Here is a 23,497-nt window from a genome sequence, read left to right on the forward strand (position 1 = left end):
GTCCACTGAGCCAACCAGTTGCCCCACCTCCTACTTCTTGATATGAGTTCAATTCTAAAAATCCCTCTCCAATCTTATTTTAAGAATCTCTCTCTATCCCCCCCACCTAACCCCCTTCCTTTTGATATGTACATCCCTCCCCAGTCTCTTTCTTGTCCCAGATCCCTTCCCTCCTGTTTCTCTGTATATTAAGAAAAATATTATTCTGCTAATTGTATATGTTGTTTCTCAGTTGGATTAGAGTAGGCATCTAGTCCTACTAGACCTTAACCCCCTCCCCCTCTTCTTTGTGGTAGTTCCTCCATTCATTCCTCATCCAAATGAGACAGTCATTCTACTCCTCCAGTTCTATTCCACTACTATTTTGGCTCATTCCATTACATTCACCTCAACATTGAATCTTTCCTCCATATATGCCTCTTCAAAATAACCAGGCAATGATGCCATTCCCAAGGGCCATAAATGACATTTTCCCCATACAGGAATCAAGCATTTTGATCTTTTGAATCATTTATGATTATATTAGTCTTTCATTACCTTCGTATGTTTCTTAAAGATCAGATTTTTCTACTAAGTTTCTGCTGGGCTCCACCCACCCTCCACTCCCCCAGGAAGAGTTGAAACTTCTTTAGTTCATTAAATATCCTTTTTTTTTTACCTTTTATAACTATGCTCATTGTTGCTGGATATACTATTCTTGGTTGTAAGCCCAGTTATTTTGCTCTAAGAAATGCTGTGTTTTGTGTCTTGCATTCTTTTAATATTGTAGCTATTAGGTCTTACATTATTATGATGGTAGCTCCACAGTATTTAAGTTTTTGGTTTTATTAATGGTTGCTTATAGCATTTTCTCCTTAACCCAGGAGCTATGGAACTCAGCAAGGATGCTCCTGTGCATTTTCATCTTCGGATCTCTTTGAGAAGGTGATTGGTAGATTCTTTCAATTTCTAATTTATTTTAATTTATATAACCTTATATAAGAATTTGAATATAATTATAAATTCTAATTGGAATTTTGGGCAGTTTTTCCTGATGATTTCTTGGAATATAATGATATAATGACTAAATTCTTTTTTTAATCATAACTTTTCAGGAGTAAAACTAATGTTGGACTATGTATTGTCTCTCCTTGGTTTATTTTCTAGGTCAGTTGTTTTGATGATAAAATATTTCACATTCTCTTCTATCACTTCATTCTTTTGATTTTGTTTTATTATTCTTGGTATCTTAGGAAATCAATAGCTTCTCCTTGTCCAATTCTAGTTCTTATTTCATTATTTTCTTCCATGACTTTCTGGATCTCTTTTTTCCATTTGGGTGATCTTTCTTTTATAATTTTCTTGATTTTCTTATATGCTCCTATTCCCCCCGCCCCCTAATTTTGTATTCTTTAATTTCTCTCATTTGGTTTTAGAGATTTTTTTTTCAATAAACCCTTACCTTCCATCTTGGAGTCAATACTGTGTATTGGCTCCAAGGCAGAAGAGTGGTAAAGGTAGGCAATGGGGGCCAAGTGACTTGCCAGGGTCACACAGCTGGGAAGTGTCTGAGGTCAGATTTGAACCTAGGACCTCCCATCTCCAGGCCTGACTCTCAATCCACTGAGCTACCCAGCTGCCCCCTTAGAGATGTTTTAAAAGATCTTCCAAAAGCTTTTTTTTTTTTTTTTTTTTTTTTTTTTTTAGTTTGTGGCCATTTTTTGTATTTCTTTGCTCTTTTTGAAGTAGGTATTTTAACTTCACTGTCCTATGAGTTTGAGATATACTCTTCTCTGTCCCTATAATAACTATCAATAGTTAGATCCATTCTCATTTGCTTGCTTATTTTAATTTATTTTTAAATATTAGTGACCAGGTCAATAGATCTAATTTCTGGCTTTTTGCTGGACTTTCAGGATTCCTATTGTGTTAGAATATTTTACCTTAGGTTTCAGGATTTTGTGGGTATTTATTTATTTTATTTCATTTATTTATTCATTTATTTATTTATTTCAAACCCTTAACTTCTGTGTATTGACTTATAGGTGGAAGAGTGGTAAGGGTAGGCAATGGGGGTCAAGTGACTTGCCCAGGGTCACACAGCTGGGAAGTGGCTGAGGCCAGATTTGAACCTAGGACCTCCTGTCTTTAGGCCTGGCTCTCAATCCACTGAGCTACCCAGCTGCCCCCGTGGGTATTTATTTTTATCTAGATCCTATTTAGTTTTTAGAGTCAAGAGTCTGATGTAATCCCAGTCCTCAACTTAAGCCAGTGGGTAGTTTTGGTACTGTTACTGCAAGTAGCCAGTCTGCCCTCCCCTTGCAATAAACTCCACTGTTTTGGAAGTGACTATAGCTGATGGAACCCCAGTCCCTCAGAAACCACATTCACCAGTGAGTGCTCCTTCCTCAGTTTTCCTCTCCTACTGCTGTAACCTGGAATAGAGCAGGTATCCAGGCTGCAATCCTTGGGCCTCCAAAGTCCTTTGTTCACTAACCCAGAGGCCTGAACTGCTGCCCTCAGGCCCTGGTTCACACAGACTCTGCAGTACCTATTCCTTTAATCCCCACCTATGGACTAGCTGGGGTCTCTGGAGCTAAGACTGCTCTCAGGGCCCTCTGCATGAGAATTCCAGCAATATCCTTGGGAATGAAGGCAAACTGGGAGAGGTTGCTAATCCTACCTCCAAGGGTTACTTTGTTGATTCCAAGTTTTCTCTGTTCCTGTCCCTAGGGCCTATGACTGAGATTGAGGCCAGGGAAATCAGAAACCTTCCTCCCTAGTTTTCCTGGGCTATTCATTTTCACTCCCGATTCCTGTATATTTTCACACTTTTTAGCTTTGATTCTGGAGAGTTATTTTTGGTTGTTTGTGGGGGTTATTAGGAAATCAAGAAAGCTTCATGCCTACTCCACCATCTTCCCACAATGCATCTGCATCTGTATATAAATTATCTTCCCTAGTCCTCGTTTTTCCTGTTTCAGTGCTGGGCATGGGGTTGATGCTTGATCATATTTTTTTTTAACCTCTCAGATAAAAATTCACATGTTTCCCAATCTGGATGGATAACAAACCTCTTCCTAAATCTTTCAATGCTCAATTGAGAAGAGTGATTAAAGGGCACCATTAGTATCAAATATTCCATAAGCAGTTAATAATTTTGCTCTAGGCCTTGCCACTACATCACTGTGTGAGATTGGGCAGGTCACCCAATTCTTCTGAACACTCCTTTTCTTCTCTGCAAAACAGGGATATTAGATTAGATGATCTCTAAGGTCCCATTCTGCTCTGGGAGTCTGATTCTATAAGCAAAACAGAACTCCAATAAACACATACAGACCGTGTCTATGTAAGGCAAATGGTATGTTTAGGAATGTTACATTATTGAATTCTAATGTGTTTTTACCTCTTTCATGTGTCTACATGGTATTCAAGTGAATGTATGGGGCTAAATTATACAATGGGAGATTCCTTAATGTTGGCCCAGAAATAGTCTGAAAAGTAATCCCTAAAGCTATACTTTAGGGCAGTATCTCCCAATATATTTTTTTCTGTGAACTTTTTGAACAATAACTAAAAATATATTGTGAACCCACAGGGTAATTTAATATATTACTCACAATATTCTTTTTGATCATTCATCTATTGCTTACAATAATTATCATGATAAGTTTTGTTCCAAAGAGCTCCAAATTAAAACACACATTATATAATTACAATAGTAAAATATTGTTTTACCTATAATTATGAAAACTCTAAATAAAATAATAAAAGTATTATAAAAAAATTGCAAATATTTTATGAGTCATTCTTTAAGAATTAAAAGAAATAGTCCAGGAAGACCACATCTTTACTAATATATGTGGGATTTAATAATAAATGTCTTTATTTTACAAATTTTTGTTGAATGCAAATAACAGTCTAATGAAATAGATTTTGCGCAGTTTAGAATCTTGTTAATCATTTTAGTTAATTTTTGTATTTGATTTAAAGCAAAAATAAAATAAAAATATTCATTCACAAATACACTGTAGAAAATGGTGGGAGAATCTTACAAGCTCTCTCTTTCTTTTTTTTTAAACCTTTAACTTCTGTGTATTGGCTCCTAAATGGAAGAGTGGTAAGGGTGGGCAATGGGGGTCAAGTGACTTGCCCTGGGTCACACAGCTGGGAAGTGTCTGAGGCTGGATTTGAACCAAGGACCTCCCGTCTTACAAGCTCTCTTGATGAAAATGAAATTTATTTTCAAGTTTTTAGCCAAAATTTCATCTGACTTTCATTTTTGAATGATGCTTCTAGTTAAAAATCCATTGATATGCCAATTAAATTGTCATCTCGTCAGCCAAAGATGTAAATAATATATCAAATGTATTGCATCCAATTTAATTTATTGGAAATTTCAGGAAAATATTCATTATATGTCACTTCTTAAAATTTTAGATGATCATTGATTTCTTTCTTGACAGCCTAATCCAAAGATAGTTCATTTCTTTTTTTTAAAATTTAGAATATTTTCCCATGGTTACATGATTCATGATCCCCCTTCTATTCCCTTCCCCTCTCCGGGAGCTGAAAAGTAGTTCCACTGAATTATACAATTATCATTGTTCAAAACCCATTTCCATGTTATAGATATTTGCAGTAGAGTGATTTTTTAACATCAAAACCTCAATCATATCCATATCAAATTATGTGATTGATCATATGGTTTTCTTCTGTGCTTCTGCTCCCACAGTTATTTCTCTGGATGTGGATAGCATTCTTTCTCATAAGTTCCTCTGGATTGTCCTTGGTCATTGCATTGCTGCTTGTAGAGAAAGCCATTTCATTTGATTATACCACAGTGTATCCATCTCTGTGTATAATGTTCTTCTGGTTCTGCTCCTTTTGCTCTGCATCAATTCCTGGAGGTCTTTCCAGTTCACATGGAATTCCTCTAGTTCATCATTCCTTTCAGCATAATAATGTTCCATGACCATCAAATGCCACAATTTGTTCAGCCATTCCCCAATCAAGGGACACCCCCTCATTTTCCAATTATTTGCCACCACAAAGAGCATGTCTATAAATTTTTTTGTACAAGTATTTTTCATTATCATTATTATTATGGCTGAATCAAAGAATAGACATTCTTCTAAAGCCCTTTGCACATAGTTCCCAAATTGCCCTCCAGAATGTTGGACCAAGATAGTTCATTTTTAAAAAGAAAATTGTAATAATAGCTAGAATTTATATGATACTTAATAGTTTGCAAAATGCTTTACAAGTACTATCTCATTTTATACTCACAACAATCCTGAGAGGATGCTTATAATTTCCATTTTAAAGATAAGAAAACCGAGACCTAGAGAGATATAAACAATTTGCCCACAGTTACCCTGGTAGCAAGTGCCTAAGGTTAGACTTGAACTCAGACCTTCCTATCTTTAGGTGCAGTGTTGGATCCAGAGTGCCACCTATGCCAAGAAATGATGTAATGTTATGAGGCACTCAATACTATTTTCACTTGTGTGGCTCTAAAATTTCAGTTTCTTAATTTTAATTTTTTCTTTGTCTTGAATATGAAATATGTTTTTATTTATGCCCTGTAATGTGCTGACTTAGTTAATTTTGAAAAGATATCTAGTAAATATGCTCATCTTTGTAGCCATGTCATATCGCTTATACACTCACTCAGGTGAAAAAGATGGTCAGTGAAGAAGACAAGCAATTCTTTTTTCAATACAAATAGATGAATAGTAACTGCCATGGGAAAAGCCACTTAAGAGCAAATTGTGTTAGATGTGTAACATGTTCACTGACCATCTTGCTGCATATAATATAAACAATCAACAGTTAGTGCATCTTGGTCTTGTAAAATTAATTATTTTGACAGTGAATACAACATTCTTTTAAGTTTTTGTGGCATTCTCTTTAGTGACAAAACTTGTCTGTGTGTGTTGCAATGTGTCCATGATATATTTGTGTTAAGTTTTTGATATATGAAACAACCCCCCAAATTTCTCAGTCATTGATTTTGCTCCATCTGTGCAAATTCTACAAGGGAACAAATTGATTTGTTTTCCTTCAAAGTATGAGTTAATTAGATTAAAAATGTCTCCTCCAGTTGTACATCCTGTTAGCTGACAACAGAGCAGCATACTCTCTTCCATTTCACCATCATGCAGATACCTACAAATATAATTAAAATTTCTAGGATATACACATCATTTATCTTATTTAATTGCAAAGTGTAAATGTCACTTTTTAAAATTCTTTCTATAACTGATTCAATATCATAAGACATGTATGTCTAATGAGACATTGTACTCTTAGACCAGACATCATTATAAACTTTTTAATAGAATCATCTCTAAGCATATACTTGACAATTACTTTGGAAAATGAAACAAATTAATTTTTCTACAATAGTATGAGCTTCCCCATTTTTTGAAATTTGATAACTTACTAAATATGAAGTTTTAATCATTTCTCTACTTTATTTCTATTCACAGAAATAGATGAATCAATATTTCATGTTGTCAGATCTTGCTTTTCCCACTTAAAAATCAACATAGCTTTCATATTTTGATTTTTAAATGTCAAGACATAAGAGAAAGTTTTGAGATGCTATTTGAAAGAACTCTATAAATCACACATGGCAGCTGTGAATATTCAATATCTTCAAGAGATAAAAACTAAATTTAATGTATTCTTCAACATATTTCTTATTTTTCATATTTCTTATTTCAAGTATCTTGAACATTATGTATTTTTTCAAAATTGTGACCTACCTAATGACTTTTACTCATTTCCTGATCACAGTGTACTGAATCTAAATAAATATTTTGAGATTCCTCATTAACATATTTTTCAATAATCTTTTTTATACACTTCTAGTCTTTACTCAATAATCCATTGGGGCTGCTATAATTTTAAAATTTAATTTTTATGCTCAATACCCATTAAATATATAATAATATTGCATTAGTACAATTGATGCAAGCATGTATTCCTCCAAGCAACTTTGTTTCATAGCAACAAGCAAGTATTGTGATATAGCTAAATATCACCATTAACTGCATCTATGAACTCTGGAAGATGACTACTAAACAATGGATAAATGTTAATAGCTAGTAATGATATAAAATATTTGTTTTTCTACTGGCTGATGACAAACCTTCTATTAAGTGGTAAATGTATTAATGGTGCAGTTGCAAAAATTGTTTCATTTTGAGCAAAGTGTATACACTAACTTTTGTAAGGAAATAATTTCTTCTCATGTGATTTTCTTCTCTTCTCTCACTGGTATATGGCTATATTCTCTCACAGAAACTCTATTAACTAGTATTGCCAACAAGTTCACTTGAAAATCTCCCAAATAGAAAGATATTAAAAAATTGGGAAATAAGTTAAAATCAGAAAACACTGTTAAGATTTCAATAAGATTCATTATAAGATTTATTTCTGCAGAATGTTTTGGAGGTTGTGTGAGGCTTTTAAGATGATTTATAACATGTTTGCCTATGATCATGGTTTTCAAACAACCTGACATTCGCACTGTGAGACTACAAATGTAACATATCGATCACATGATTATAGAGATGATGAGATATGATTACAGGATAAAAGAAGGGCATGAGGAAATTACTCTGGAGTAGCATACAGAATGTAGCTGAGGGTATATACATGTATCTGATTATCTATTTATGAATTTGTGCTCAAATATCAAATCATTGTTTGGAAACAATTTGATAACAGGTTGAGAAACTACAATAATATGTTGCACTTTGTCAGAAGTGGTAAGCATTTGATGTAATTACTGCACAAACATGAAAATTATGTGTATGATAATGGCAGAATCACAGTAGTAACAAATATAATATTTTGAACATGTCTATGCTTGTTGTTACAGAGGAAAAATACACTTATAAGATAATTAGGCAATTACTGCTTAAGGTGCCATTAAATAATTTTTAATGTGAACTCCTTGGAACATTGTAGTGAGCTCGTAGGGATGAACTGTTGCCTTAAAGCATAGTTGGAATACTGGAAACATGTATGCTTGTATGCATTGAAACCAATTCTAGTGAAATGCCAAATGACTCTGTCTTATTTAATATTTTTATTGGTGAGTTGGATGAAAACATGGTTGGCATACTTATCAGACTTGCAGGGAACACAAAATTATGAATAATGGCTAATTGATTAAAGGACAAAAGTAAATTTTTCTGATGATCTCATCAGAGAAGAACAATGAGCCCTAAATAAGAAAATGAAATATAATAGCCTATATTTTCATAACAATGATCACTTACATTTCTAGAGGATTTCAAGATTTATGAAGAACTTTTCATGGATAATTTTAACTAGCTCAAACAGGGGGACAAGGCAGTTAAAAAAATCAAACAGTCAGAATGCGTAAGATCAGAGAGCAATATATTAGTCCTACTGTGCTTTGTCTTTGATTACATTGGGAACTCTGTGTTCCATTTGAAGAATCATGTTTTTAAGAAAGATGTTTACATGTGGGAGGAGAGAAGAATAGTTGGATTGGTGAAAGGAAACTGTGTATTAAGAATAATGGAAGGATCCGAGGATGCTTAGAGTAGAGAAAATAAGACTAAAGCAGGGAAGTTGGGTATAACAGTTCTTCCATAAGAATCCTGGAAGACAGGCCTAGAGACAGGAGGTCCTAGGTTCAAACCCGGCCTCAGCCACTTCCCAGCTGTGTGACCCTGGGCAAGTCACTTGACCCCCATTGCCCACCCTTACCAATCTTCCACCTATGAGACAATACACCGAAGTACAAAGGTTTAAAAAAAAAGAATCCTGGAAGACAGATAAGACTTTAGGATAATTATTAGATTACATATATAAAACTTTAAGGTCTGCAAAGTTTTAGAAATACACATTTCATTTGATTATCAATCTGTGAAATGTAGTAGGTAGTAGAAATATGATTGTTGCTAAGACCAAATAATTGTCACTTAAGAGAAGCAGATTTTGGCTCACTTTATATTACTTAAGTAATCTGGGAGAGGAACCCTACATGATCCTCTCAGATCAACAATATAGCCCAGGGCTGTGGTGTCTATGTGACACCTATGTCCTCCTTCATACTTTCTGGGTTCACTTATTCATCCCATCATGCATTCATGCTGGTAGATCTTGTGTTGGGGGGAGACTTTCCTGCTGTGGACTATGGGCATGACCATATGCTTATAAGTCACATTCTAGGTCTTAGGGGCAACCCTGGTGTATGTGTGTGGTGGGGGTGGTGGTAGGTATATTTCCATTACTCACCACTTTCTTGCATCCCCAGTGGTGAGTTTTCCATATAAAAATCAGTCTTCATGACAATTCTTAAAAATAACATTTATTAAACAAGAAGGCAAAATGAAGAATAATCAAAACAATTTTTCAATAGATGGCAAAAGCAGGAATAATCAAAAGAATTTATCTGATAATCTGGGTCACACTCTCCTACCAATGTAAATAGTGTCCATGGGCTAGAGTGGGCATGTACTTAAAGAAACTAATCAGGACAACAAAAGTAAGGAAATTTATATACCTAGAGCAACTCACTATGCTGGACTTTAGGTCTTGATGTCCTTGGTTTCTTTAGAGAACAGCCTACACTATGCGCTACCTATAGGCAAAACTACTTCTCTGTTATTTCTTTTCAGTTTGTTATGCCCCCCTCTCTGTATCACACTGGTCCATATAGCTCTTGTGTTAGACAAAGATGCTTCTTTGCTTCTCATGGGTCATGGAAACAATCTTAAACTCTTTCAATAACAAAGTGGTATTACACTTTCTAATGAAATAAAGCCCTAAGTCTTTTTTTTTTTCAGCTTTCAAGATATGACTCTGTGGCTGGCCACTGAAGTAATATTGAACTCTTTTGATAACAAGCACTCACTTATGTTGGAGAATTACAAAACTCCTCATTTATGCTTAGTAGCCTCTGAAAAATTCTCTCTCCTCTTTCCCCAACTCCTAAGCCAGATAGAGCAGGAGAGAACAATGTAGCCAACCTCATAAAGGACTTTTGTTCTGTGAGTCTGAAGGTTGTAGGGCAATAAGCTCTGTCAGCTTGTCACATGGAAGAAGGATTCAATTCTCTTCCAATGAGCACCAAATGCTGCGTATCCTACTGATCTTTAGACAGTTCTCTCAGGTAACAATGGTGGATACAACTACTCTTATTCTCCTTTGCTTCACTTCTTTTAAACAACACAGGAAAATATTTACTATCAGCTTCTCTCTATTTTAGATTAAATTAAACTTTTTTCAATTAACATGTGTTTTTCTTCTCTCTCCCCTACATACTCCTCCTATTTAAGAAAAAAGAAGAAAAAGAAAACAAATACACTGACCATGTCCATAAATGAGTGTCTCATTCTGTACCCCAAAACTATTACTTCTCTTTCAGGAAGTAGGTAGTATTAACCTTTTAGAACCATAATTCATTATTATACTAACAAGAGCTCTTGTCTTCAAAAATTCTTTATTTTTTTACTATGTCCTGGTTCTGATCACTTTGCTTTACATAAGATCATACAAGTCTTCTGAGGTTTCTCTGAAACTGTTTCCTCCACCCTTTTCTATAGTGCAGTAATATTCCATTATAGTTACAAGCTTTTCTCTTATAGCAGCTTCCATGTATTCTTTTTCACCAAACCTTTGATTTCTCATTCTCCTTATCACCTCTAACTCCTCATATGGTTATTTCTAATGCCTGAAATCAGGCTTCCTCATGGATAGTGACCCATATCTAACTCAGCTGGAAGAAAGCAAGTCCACAGTTTTACCAGGTATAGATAATACACATGTTTTCTTAGAGTCCCCCCAAACAGTTTTTGATTTCTATGTTCTCAGCTATATCCTTCAAAAATCTGAAAATTCTATGTAATTGAGTTGATCAACAACAATGTACTGTAGCCATCCCTACCTTCAGCAGTCAGTACTTGTGTGTTTGAATTTTTAATTTTTGAGTTATATGTTTTCATGTATATCCTTTCAATACATTCATTTGAGTCATTTCTCTCAATCTCTCAGAATTGCCTTAAGCTGATTATCTTACATGAATTTCCTTTTTCCTTTCCTTTCAGCAACTGTCCACGTATAAAAGGCATATATGTATTTTTTTTTTACAAAAGGAAGAACTTAATAATATTCAATGCAAGCCGAAAATAAAATGAGCTGTTCATGAGGTAGAAAGCATCCCATCACTGAAAGTGTTTAAGGAGAGGGTAGTAGAGTATATTTCAAAGATGATGTTAGCCAGGTTTCCATATTAAGTGGATCAACCCAAAATGATTGAGTTCTACTGAAATGTTTCTTGCATTCTTTCTCTGCTTTTCCAGTCTTATCTGACACCACCTTAAATTAGGTCCTCATTACCCCTGACCTGGGTATGAAATCTTTCAATCCTTCAAAGTCTAGTTCAGACATTGCCTACTTCATGAAGCTTTCCCTGATGCCTTCAATATATTATAATCTTTATCTAATCTATAGCTTCTGGAGTCCTTCATGGCTCCCTCTCTTCACATTCTGCCTTCTACCACAGGCATTTGTGTTCTTGTAATTTCTTCCTACTAGTTCATAAGTTCCACAAGGGCAGGACTATATCTTCTTCACATTTGTCTCTCCAACAGTGCTTTGGTTTAGCAGCTTTCAAATATTTGAATAGAATAGAAATACTGATTCTAGGGAAAGCCAGACTAAAGGGAAATTTGAATGAGCAGAGCAATTAATTGGGTTCCTCCTAAGCTTGTTACCTAATGTATTTCAGCTCTGGGATAATGGCTTCTTTCTCCTTGATTTATTATTTGTTACTAGCATATAGCCAGCCAAGGCTCTGTGGAGTAACCAGTAATACAATGAACTGTAAAAATTTACCCCATCAAGAAAACCTTAAAACAGTGGGCATGTGGGCAAAAAGCAGGCCCTCACATGATAGATTTTTGAACTATAAAAGGACATCATTAAAGTATGTTAAAAGCTGGAAGAGAATGGTAAAAAATTTTGACCCTAAAGGGTCAAAAATAGAGCAATTTGTTTCTACCTAGTTCAATATCTATCTATCTATCTATCTATCTATCTATCTATCTATCTATCTGTCTGTCTGTCTGTCTGTCTGTCTGTCTATCTATCTATCTATCTATCTATCTATCTATCTATCTATCTCTATCTATCTATCTATCTATCTATCTATCTATCTATCTATCTATCTATCTATCTATCATCTATCTATCTATTTCTGTCCATCCATCCATCCATCTGTCTATCTGTCTATCCATCTATATGTACGTAAGCGTATACATGTTTATATACACTTGTGTCTTATGCATTTGTGTGACACAAATGTATACACACATTATAAGCTTATATACATATGATCATATATACGTGTATATACAGATAAACACACACATATATACATACACATATATATATATACACACACACAAAAATAGTTCACTGCTTATAGGAGCTTACACTTTTTTATTGTCTTTCCTGATTTTCCTTTCTTGAGATATTTGTGGTTGTTGATTCATTTTTTAAAAGAAAACAACAAAAACCCAAAGAAGAACAGGGCACCTGGTTACTTTCCAATGCACAATAAAACAGTTTATTTAAAAACACCACATCCAGTACTGTGTGTTTGGCACATGAGGCAATGTTGCAGGCACATTCATACTCAACAGTTATATTTTGGAAAGATTCAAAGTGAATCCAATAGCATTTTCTTCACAAGCTACAGTCACGACACACACACACAGTTATCTCTATATAAGAAAAATAGTCCTTGATCACCAAAATGACCAAATATTTACACGTGTATATCACACTGCATCAGATGTAGTCCAGCCCCACTGGCTACTTCATGCAGACCTTAAAGTCTTATGAGTGATGTGGGCACCAAGAGTCTCTAGGGCAATTTTGACTGCCAATCACCTGAGATGAGACTCTGATCCCAAAGGGACTCAGGCTCTTCCAAATGAAAAAAGGCCTCCTGATGTGATGTAGAAGGATGAAATCCTTAGTGTCATTCTGCAGTTTCTCAAATGCTATTCTCAAAAACAATTTCCGTGAATAAATGAGCTGCATAGTGTGATAATAGCAGCAAAATTTTCCCATTCATTGACATGCTTCTTCATTTCATTATCAACTTACATTTATTGTTTTCTTACTCCTGGTCTTTTGGTAATACTGCTACCTAAAACTTTAAAGGGAGAAAGAACATAATTGTCTTATAAGCACTTTCTCCTGCCTGGATTCTTCATCCATGTAACATTTCTTCAAAAAATGCTAAAAAAAGAAGTTAAGCTAAAGAAGATTACTTAAGGAAAAGAACACAAAATACCCCCCTTTTGTTTTCTGTACTCATAAAAAGATTATCTTAACATTCCATTAAAATAATAGAGAAGGGGACCGTTAGATAGCACAGTGGATGGAGAGCTAGGCCTGGAGCTGGGAGGACCTAGAATCATATCTGACCTCAGAGGCTTTCTAGATATGTGACCCTGGGCAAGCCACTTAACCCCATTTACCTCATCCTTGCTCTATAAAATTATTATTAGGACAGAAAGTAAGAGGTGAAAAACAATAGATAAAAAAGTAGACATAGAAATGAAAAGAGCACTGGTTTGGGAGTAATGGTGAACTGGGTTTTAGTCCTGTCATTCCCATTCACTAGGTGTGTGCCACTTAGCCACTCATTTAATTTCTTTATCACTCTCAAATGTCTGAGACTTTTGTTATTCATAAAATGAAAGAACTGACCAGATGATCTCTGAACTTCCTTTCATCTTTGAATATCCTATGATTATAGAAATAAAAAACAACACGTCTAATACAAACAAATTATACAATGAATGGCAACACATTTATACTCAGAATTTCTTGGAAGAGAAGGAAACAGAATCCAATCAATTTGAATAGTTGCATATTGTATATATACTTAATGCTTAACAAATGCTAATTATATTCTACTAAATTTAATTTGAGATGTAAATATCTTCCCAGATACTCTCTGAATTTGCCAAGTGCTGTGACCTGATAAAAAGAACTCCTAAGAGTTAAGCTCTTATTCAAGAAATCAACTAAAATTTCTGGGATTACAACATACTACACAGAATCTGTTGGTTCACTTTAGTCTAAAGGTAGTGTAATTGAAAAATGAGCATACTGAAATTTTACAACATGTTATCCAAACTGAGATGTCAAGACAGTAAAAGTAATGTATTAGTACAAAAACTAGACTGGAGGCTTGAGTTCTAGCCTTTATACTGATAGCTGTGTGATCACAGGCAAATAATTTCACTTCAGGGAGCCTTGATTGTATTGTCTGTAAAATTAGGTGGTTGAACAAAAATTTACATGGTTTCTTTAGTCTTGAAAAGGTTATTGAAGTAACTTTTCCTATGCTGTTGAATTATTTGATCCCATTTTAAGATGCATTTAATTTCTCATTTATATTCTATTTAATATGATGCTTGAGTTTCTTGGAACTTGGATACACAAACAAAAGGACATGGATGCTTTTCCATATAAATAAAAGTTAAGAATTAGAATCCTTGAAAAAACCAAGAGTCCTTCCACTACGTAAATCATTTATTCTGGGTCTTGAGAGAAACATAGGAGTTAGCTAACAGAAGTGCCTTACCATTGCTCTTTACAAAGGCAAAGACCCTCACCCACTAATACACATTCCTAATTTCTAGCTTGATCTCTTGTCCTGCTCATTGGCGATCTATCTTGAAGATGTGATTTTCTGTGCAATGGGTAATTGAAAGAATAGGCCTAATTGTCCAAGCCCAAAATCCTACACACAGAGCTTGCCCTTTGGTCGATGGGAAGAGGTGAACAGATAGTGAAGGTTTTATTGGGTATCTGTACCATAGATGCTAAAAATCCGTGTTTTAACAATTACAAAGACTAGAAGCTGTCTTTGTATCATTTTAGATAGAGATATAAGGCATTTATGAAGCACTTGTACAACTTATTTGGTCAAGAAAAGGAAAAAAAAAACCTCTTAAATCCTTACATTTTGAGTATTAGTTTTTCCTCCCAGACAACTAGTAAAAACCAGCTCTTATTTTTAAAATATAACTAGGAAATGTGCTTTGTTTAAGCAGAAGAATTTAATTTAAATAAGAACTTCTTACAATCTCCCCAAAATTGCTTATAGAATCCAATACTCTCTATTTATACAAGCACAGAAATCATGTTAAATCTTTTTTAAAAACTTTAACTTCATTTGTGCTGATCTAAAATACACAGAATGAGAAATCTGGCCAGTCATCATATCTCAGGAATTATGTGATATTGCTAGCATTGCTTTCCACAAACATTTAATTAAAACAAGTTTATGAATGAGTTTCACTTAAAATTTTTTTTCAATTTGAAAAATTGAGTTTATGTTCCTAAGTTGCCAGGATGTCTCTTTCTAAATGCTCAATAGGGAATCTGGACATATGTATGTAGAAGCTGTTCCTTTCCATACTAGCAGAAAAAAAGAGATAGATAGGGACTAGTTGTCATATTATCCAGGGTCTAGAGAGCTGCTATGACAAATTCAGGTTCCATTGAAGATGACAAAATGAACCCATCTCTAAGGAAAGCTAATGATGATGAGTCACCAAATGGTGCCTTTTCAACATTGTATGTTTCAATAAACAACTTGCTTCATCCAGAATGGTCTTCATTTAATGTGGCTTTCCACAGAGTAGGAAAAATGAAGGATGCTGAGTCCAAATTGGAACCTAGAAGGATGGAGAACCTGGTCATGAGGTTGAAAGTATTGCTTGTGGGCTGAATTTTCTTTGTATTCCTTTCAGGGCTCTCTTTTCTAGATGCCTCTGGATTTTTCTTTCATAGGTAAGTATTTAATCTCCATGGGGGGAGTGAGGAGGGAAAAAAAGACCATTGGAGTGGAGGAAAATTAGAGATGAATATATGCAGATGAAAGAAAAATCATGCAGAAGCATGCAGAAGCATAGTCCAAATACGACTCTCATTTACTATGCTGTGGTTTCTTACGTTGGTTGTGTCTGGCAGTGAAAGGGAAGAATTTTAATTAGGAAATGCCATTCTTTTAGACTAGAAAGTGACCCATCAATCCAAAGGAGTAACTTGACCAAAACTCATCTGAAGACAGTAAGATCTTTAGCCTAATGAATACCGCTTCTGTTTTGGAGCCAATTGACATATTCAGATTTCAAAGGGATGCCATTTTTGGTAGTTAACTAAGACTTTATAACGTTTTGTCAATTTTGGATGAAGAGACTGAAGAATCAGAAAAGGACTATGGAGAAAGCCAAGAACAGGATGGTGATGCTCCTAGTTCCTTTACCAGTTTCTTCTTGGCTCATATGCATTTATTTGAAATTGTTTCAATACATACATACATACCATATAAACATATATATATATACATATATGTATAGTATACACACATACGCACACACAAATTGATGGGAATTGTCCCTGGAATTTGGTTTAGGGGAAGTAATGAAGCCTCTAGTGACTCTGGTGAAGATGGGCTTTTGCATGTTCATGGCTTTAACAGGACTGTCCAACAAAGTTGTTAAAAATGGAAATTAAAGATATTTATTATTTTCTCCAGTCAGGCCTCACTCACATAACATTGTTCTGGACAACCTCATTTAATAACAACTCACATTTACATAATGAATCAGGTGGTATATCTTACAGTTCAAGAAACTGAGGCTCAGAGGGTTAAGTAATTTGATCTTGATCACATATACATGTTAGGAAGTATCTGAGGTGAAATTCCATTTTAGGTCTCTTGACTCCAAATTCATGGCACTTTCCACCTTGCCACACTATCTCTCATTTGATGAAAACCTCATTATATATACATCATAACCATATACTACCACTAGGTTAAACCCCATATTATAATGTTATTTAGGCAACTACCATTTTTAAGCATTTTTTTCCCTTCTGGAACTACCTGTTTTCCATATTATTGTTTCATCTAACATTCGGTTTCCTTAGGACCAATTCAAAGAAGTAAGTTATTTTGCATGTACAACTTAATTAATACAAACGAAGACCACATTTACCCTGTATTAGGATTACCCTGTTTCTGTTTAAGCTTCTTGAACTCACCTTTCTGAAAGTCTCTGTTCTGATACCGGGACTTTTATTTTTAAGGAATATTCTTGCACAATGAGGAATAATGTTTTGGAAAGCTGATTCTAGGCTCTGTGACTGACTTGCAACTTAAAATTGCATTGAATTCAAGGAGATAGAATTATTGGGCATCTTTCCTTTTTTTCTTTTTTTAGGTGGCTACTTATGGAGATATTTCAGTAGATACTTTTGTCCTCACAAAGCCCATTTTTATGTTGATGACCGTGTAATAGAATCACAGTGAAGAATCTGCCATTGAACCTACCATTACTAACTCTACACTAAAATTATTGTGTCTTTAGCATAAGATTATGAGATAGCATCATGTCGCGGATTTAACTTAATGAAATTTCATTTGCAGTCCTGGCTTTGCTACTAGCTGTCTGTATGACTTTAGCAAAGTTTTTAACCTTTGAGCCGTAGCTTCTCATCTGTAAATTGAGGGGTTTGGTCTAAATGGTTCCTTTTGTCTCTTTTAACTCTAAAATCTTATGATTTTATGAACTACTTAGCTTCCACAAATCTCAATTTACCCTTTCATCAGAAGCCTAAAGATATTTTCCTCTTACCTGGAAGCTTCATTAAGCATTTGGAAAATACTTTCAAACCTATGAAGGAAATACAAGGTCAAGAACAAACACATTAGAGTTATAGAGCACGTTTGGGCCATTTTTAAACATACACTTATTCAGGCAGAATTGAACCAATTCCAAATTGTTTATGAGTCCATTAGTGACAGGTCAGTTCAGAAAACACACACAGTCAAAATAGTTGCGTTATTTTGGTGGATCTATATTGCTAAATGTTTTGACAATTTTAATTTAGCTGGCAATTTACTAACTAAAAATTTAAAACTCATGAATTATATGTCTGTATATAGACACAATGTTAAAATAGTAAAGAAATTTGTTGTCGAATGGTTCAGTGAAGGACTATAATTCATTACTTCATATTGACTTATCCATTAAGTCCCACATATATATAAAGCAGTGTGCTGAGGGAGTTACACATATCATTGAGACATGGTTCTTGTCCTCTCTTAGCATGAAATTAGTTATTCTATGACATTTCTCACTGGTATTCTGTTGCAAGGTCAACAAATGATGGGGCATTAGTAAAGGTAAAACAAAATCTATTTTAACATAAAAACTTTCAATAATAAGTAGCCATATAAAAACTAAGAATTACAAATTCCCTTTGACAAGAACATTGTGAAACATTCTGCATTTTAAAGTCTATTTCTGTGGAAGGACCTGAGTAAAGAAGGCAGAATTGGCTGCTTTAGCCATTGTCATGATTGAGCCAGGTCACTTTGGGATTGATCTGGCTGCAGAGCATCCAAATTGATTAATCAGACTGCCTATGTTGCACTGGCCTCTCAGGATTTGCAGTGCTGCAGCCTGGTTACTCTTTCTATGTAGACACAGCCAATACCCCTCCTGATGATCCATTGGACAGGGCCTACACATTCAGAATATTTTGTACAATGGAGCCTACACTCATAGTTTCATTTGTCAAAAGCAAATAATAATGCAACAAGTAGATTAAGGAAGTGTGAATTACACATTTCTCTTTGTCAATTCAACATATATTCCAGAAAAAAATTTACAACATGAATGGCATTGATAAGAGTAATTTCTTACCCTTGAGAGGTGCCACTGGCAGTAGCATATAGTGATGTCAGCACAAAACCATGTTCAGTTTTCACCATCCATATTATTCACATGTATTACTAAAATTATAGCAAAGCTTTATTAAAATGAACAGAGAATTAAGTCCTCAGCTTTCAATTGAAATTGTAACAAACAAATATTTTTCTACAATAGTAATTTACCTAATTTGCCTATTTTTTCTTTCAGTACAGAGCGTGATTGACTCTCAAAGAAATTACATATGTGTCTCTGCTCTTGTGTACCTGGAAAACTATACTAGAAATGTTCAACACTGTTCAATAAAAGAATATTTTCACAGTGGAAAGTGCACAGAATACTGCTAGGCAATTCTTTCTTTAGGAAACTGATCAAAATATAAATGAATCATATTCAAAAGTTCAACTTTTACAGTTCTCCTATAGTACTGTTTTGCAGAAAAATTAAAAATACCAACACAAAAACAGCAGTGAAGTCTCATTCTCCTCTTGTTTCTTATATTTCAGAGATTTAAACCAAGGTCATCTTTCATTGGTCCTGTGCTTTTTTTTACATAATAAAAGGCTTTTCCTCTCTTCATGTTGGAAGGGAAGATATCTCAATACTTGTTCCAGCTGGAATTACTGCAACACTACATTAACTAGCTATTTGACTGTGGGCAAATCAAATCACCCCTACTGGCTTCATTTTCCTCATACATAAAATGATGGAGTTGACTAGAAGATATCTAAGATCCTTTAACCTTAAATACTTTATGATTTTAAGATATTCTTTGCCCTCTTTGTGCATCTTTAGTATCTCTTTGTTAGCAGAGATGACATCTAATGTTTGTCCATCCTAAAGACATTGGAAATGCTTTTTCATCTACCAGTATGAATCTATCAGCCATCGGTAAATTATAAAGAGAAAAATCTAGTTGTCTTGTCTCCAGAATGAACATTAGCTTACTCTTCATACATTCAGTGGGTTCTTAATTGTCTTGAGTACAATAAAGTCCCAGCATATCCCTCTCTTCATTGTGTACCCTTGTTAGCACAGTAGTCTGGTGCTATATACTTGGGTTGATTTGAGAAATGGTACAACAATCACACTAGACTTTGTATTATTCTACCAAGATTTGCAAATATTGTGCTGAAGATGACATAATAAATGCATTGGCTGATCAAAAAAAAGAGTTTTTAAGCTATGTGTTTGTTGGGTTTTAATGGAATGAATATTTTGATAGTACATACTAAGAACTCTATCCAGATTCTCGGTCTATGACTTTATCCCCATGTCAACTCAAAGGACTTATTGAAATGGAAAAAAATACAATAAATTATTTGCCTGCTTTATGTACTGAATGCCAGTTTCATTGATTTGTTTATTTTTTGGCCTGAATTAAGTAGTTGTATTAGCATCAGATAAAAAAAAATCTTGGTGGATCTATGGTAGAGTCTGACCCAGGATCTGGAAGTGGGTTCTTTAAAAAGGAAAAGATTGAATAACAGGAGTGACTTAGTCTTGGATAAAGAAGGCAAAGGAAGTACAAAATCTGAGTGTAAATAGCTACCCCAAATTGATAGGGATTGAAAAATCTCTCTTATCTGTCTCATTGTAAATTCAATATATGTAAACTGAGAAATAATCAGGGACCCTGAAGGACTGGCCCTTAGTGTTCCTTTCCAAAATTCCCAAGTAGGATCTTTTTGTAGCCATTGTATTCTGGGATTTGAATGACTTGTATATAGTTGGTTAGACCCAGGTTTTGTAAGTCTTTAAATAAATAAAAGGACATTATTTTTGTGGTGATGAACAGCTTTTCTTTGTTGTCATAGTCTATATACAGTTCAAGAGGTTAGTGATTAAATTTTAGGGATGGAAGAAGGTTGAGAGGACACCAAGACATACTTCCTGAAACAAAGCTATGAAGAAAGCAGAAAGGAACACGATGAAATATTTTTCTTTATGGGGTTTTAAGAGAGTAGATAATTGTTTTTCTGGAATAGCTAGAATAGTCTTTCCCAGACACAGAGTAGTCTAGTTCAGGGATTCTTAAGATTTTTGTGAGATGCTGGTGAAGCCTACAGACTCCTTCTTAGAATGATTTTAAATGTAGGGGAAAAAGGATTGCCAAGGAAACTAATTATATGAAATACATTAACAAAATTCTAAAAACAAAGACTTAGCTGTCAGTTTAAGATCTTCTGGTCTACTTGTTTTCTCAAGCCCTTTCTGGTCCTAGAATTCTATGACTGTAGCCTTTCCATCTACATTTTGATGTCTAGTTGAACTGATACAATTCCATCAGTAGTTTAATTTGAGAGAATGATGGGACCATGGTTGAAATGAACGTTTCCAGAATCTTATAGAATATTTTACATTTCCCCAAAGTAAATCTCTTAAAACATTTAAATGACCCACTCTACAGTGATTGCCAATTGATTATGGTCAGGATTAGATTTCTTACTAATTCTGACCAATGTAGCTTCCTGTATATGCAATTTAAGTTTATGTCAAAAAGTCTTTTGGCCATACTGGAGTTCAAAACATCAGTATCAAAATCTTCTGGCCCATGTGAGAATTGATTCTTTTCCCTTATTCATATACTAAAGGACTGTGCATTTTGGAATGTAGGAGAAGTCTCCTGTCAATCTTGGCTGCACAGTGAAACTTGGCCCATAGAATGTGGTAAGGGAGACACCAATTTGAACAAGACAGATAAAATAACAGGCTAAATCTCTGCCAGCTTCCTGGAATGGTTCTATAGTTCACTAAACTGTATGTCAAGATAGAAAAAAAGCATGGATATTTTTTCAAAAGAAGTTTTTGTTCTTGTTGTTTCTTATCCTGAAACATCTAACCATTTTTTCTTCTCAACTAGTCAGGTGATTGTCATTTATATTATCTCCATAAAAATGTATGTTGTTATGTAAATATATAATTATATTTCTCTCAATAAAGTCATCTTGTTCTCAGACACTTATTGGTGAATTTCTATCTCAAGCAAAAAGGGGTTTGATCATAATGGCTTTGGGTAGTTCTCTAGAGGAAACAAAACCCAAACAGCTTATTTCTCTAGGCTCAGGCAGTGTATGTGCAGTAACTTTCATAGATAAACTTGGAATTCTTTTTAGATAGAACCTACACATTAAAGAGGGGCCCTGATTTGATTCTCCCATCTCAGCAATTATTTTTGATTCATATTTTTAACATTGTAGGCTAGAGAATGCAAAAGATTTAGATGCGATTTATAGGAAAGAGTGAACTGTCTCCCCTGTATAGATTATAAATGTGCTTGATTGGCACTCAGAAAGAAGGAAGAAATATCATATTAAAATTTAACTTCCACTTGACCAGATTGCTGCTCAGACTCAAAGGACTAAGATCCATTCAGATAGAAGCCAGTGATCGAGAGTGATGATGATTTTTATGCCTCAGTTTGAAATAATGAAAAAATTGGAGGGTCAAATCCATGGTAGAGTTTATACAGCATTACACAGAAAGATAATTTTGTCCAAGATCCTGGGATTGCCTGAATTACTCAATTGCTTTTCTTCCTGGAAAATTAATAAATTATAGCTATAATAGATATGATTTGGATCTATTGGAAAGAGGAGTATAAGACTCAGAACTCACACATCTCTTGGAAAAGAAAGACCAGGAATTCATACTTCTCTTGGGACAAAACAGTCACCTATGAGATGATAGCCATGTCAACTAGAGTACATAGAACTGACATTAGTTTGAACACTGCATATTCAGGACCCAGGCCTGAGATGGCCTTGGGAGAGGCATCAGACAATCCCAAAAGGCTCTATTGTTCTAGACAACATCATCCGAATGGCCTTCTTGCCTCTGAGGAAGGCAGTTCCTGTGACAAAGCAGTTTAGGTTGAATTGGTCATTGGACCAATTGTGTGCTAATAAATAATCTTGTATTTCTAAGGTGGCCTAAATTCCAAATACAACTGTGACTATGTTCTGAGAACCTCTCAGAACCACTATCCAGTTTGGCTTAAAATGAATGGAGCCCACATTTAAATGCTCTTGGACCCTTCCTTAAGGAATTGATTGACATTATGCTAGTGGCCAACCATGTACAAAAAGCCACTCATGACTTTAGTTTCCTGTGTACTAAATAGTGAGAGACATGCTGTATGCCAGTTCAGTTTGAGAGTGATTTGACCTGCAGTGGAATCCAGGTCGTGAGCTTCTAGTAAGAGTTTTCTGTAGAAAAATAAAGTAACATAAATGTATTATAATTTATTCAGTTTGAAAAGAAATTGGATGGAAGCATCAAAGTTACTCAATGTCATGAATGCATCAAGCAAACATACAACCCACAGTGGAAAAGGCAATTAAATAAGCAAAGGAAAATCCCACACAGCAAAGAGAGAGGGAATTAGGTAGGCTATGAAAATCAGTTTGTTTTTTTTTTCTATTACCAATTTAAAGAGTCTGAACATAATGTTAAACAGAGATCTCCCTTAAATTAGCACTAGAAATTGTGGATCTTGGTAGGAAAGGGGCCCATTGAGGGGGGAACATAAAGGGAAGGGAGGGGCACAAAGGTAAATTGTTTTATATCAGTTTTTATATATGCATATACCTGGAATCACAGAAAACTCTGCTCTCCATGATATGCAGGTGTTTATTTTGTGTAAAGTAATCCCATGTATTACCCTGGTGGTTCCAAGTTCTTGGTACACAATAAGATGGAGAATGGGGGTGGAGGGC

The sequence above is a fragment of the Gracilinanus agilis genome, chromosome 1, assembly GCF_016433145.1.
Source record: "Gracilinanus agilis isolate LMUSP501 chromosome 1, AgileGrace, whole genome shotgun sequence".
Lineage (NCBI taxonomy): Eukaryota > Metazoa > Chordata > Mammalia > Didelphimorphia > Didelphidae > Gracilinanus > Gracilinanus agilis.